The following is a 1,396-nucleotide window of genomic DNA, read 5'->3' as shown; positions in this document are numbered from 1 at the left end:
GAGCCTGTCACTTTGTTTCTTCATCACAGTGATTTTCTTTCCGTTTAAAGTTTCTTTAAAAAATGGGGGGAGTTGCAGAATTCAGTTTCACTCCCCCCCCATTAACTTTTGCTTCCCCAACTATGGGCAGCTAGAGATCAGTGGACAAGCAAAGATCAGTCCATAAGGCCAGTCAGAGAGAAGAGATGGAGTAGGACACTCCATCTGTTGGAATCTATCTATGCATTCTCTTTTCCAGTACAGTAACTCCTCACTTAAAGTCGTCCTGGTTAATGTTGTTTCCTTGTTACATTGCTGATCAATTAGAGAACATGCTCGTTTAAAGTTGCGCAATGCTCCCTTATAATGTTGTTTGGCAGCCACCTGCTTTGTCCTCCGCTTGCAGAAAGAGCAGCCTGTTGCAGCTCACTGGTGGGGGCTTGGAACCAGGATGGACCAGCAGCCCCCCATCAGCTCTCCACTCCCCTAAGTTCCCTGTGTGGCAGCTGCCCAGTGGGCTATCAATTGCTGGCAGTTCAGCTGTCCCTCCCCCCACTGCCATGTGCTGCTTCTGTCTAGGGTTACCATACGTCCGGATTTCCCCGGACATGTCCAGTTTTTTGGTGCTCAAATCCCCGTCCGGGGGGAATTTCCAAAGAGCTGGACATGTCCGGGGAAATAGGGAGGCATAAGCCAGGGTCTGCCCACCACGATCCGCCGGGTCCACAGCGCAGCCCAGCTGCCTCAGCTACAATGCTCAGGTGGGGAACGGGGGGGCTCGGGCTTCCCTCATGGGTGGGGACCCCCCCGGCCACTGGGGGACCTTTCCTGTGGCCCCGCGCAGCTCGGAACCAGGCGCCGCGGGAGCTGTTTCCCGCGGGGACAGACAGGCCGGGGAATGTGCTCGGCGGCAGGAAGGAAGCTGTGGCCGGGGCTGCAGGGACCCACGCTGCCGAGCGTCTGAAGCCCCCAGCAGGCAGAGGCTGCCGGGTGAGCGGGGGAGCAGGGCAGGCGGGGGCATAGAGGCTGCAGGGGCAGGGCAGGCAGGGGGAGCAGGGGCTGCAGGGCGAGTGAGGAGCAGGGGTCACAGAGGCTGCAGGGGCGGGGGGGTGAAGGGCTGCAGGGCGAGTCGGGAGCAGGGGTCACAGAGGCTGCAGGGGCGGGGGGTGCAGGGGCTGCAGGGTGAGTGGGGAGCAGGGGTCACAGAGGCTGCAGGGCGAGTGGGGAGCAGGGAAGCACTTAGCAACCCCCAACCAAGATCAGAGCGGGAGGGAGGAGGGGGAATGCAGGGTGCTCAGAGGAGGGGGCAGAGTTGGGGCAGGGGCTTTGGGGAAGGGGCAGGGCTGGGGATGGGGAAGGGGCGGAGTTGGGGCAGGGCCAGGCCCCCGTGGAGTGTCCCCTTTTTTTCAGTGTTGAA

This window comes from Chrysemys picta, chromosome 1, assembly GCF_011386835.1.
Source record: "Chrysemys picta bellii isolate R12L10 chromosome 1, ASM1138683v2, whole genome shotgun sequence".
Lineage (NCBI taxonomy): Eukaryota > Metazoa > Chordata > Testudines > Emydidae > Chrysemys > Chrysemys picta.
Note: the sequence above shows the minus strand (reverse complement) of the source record.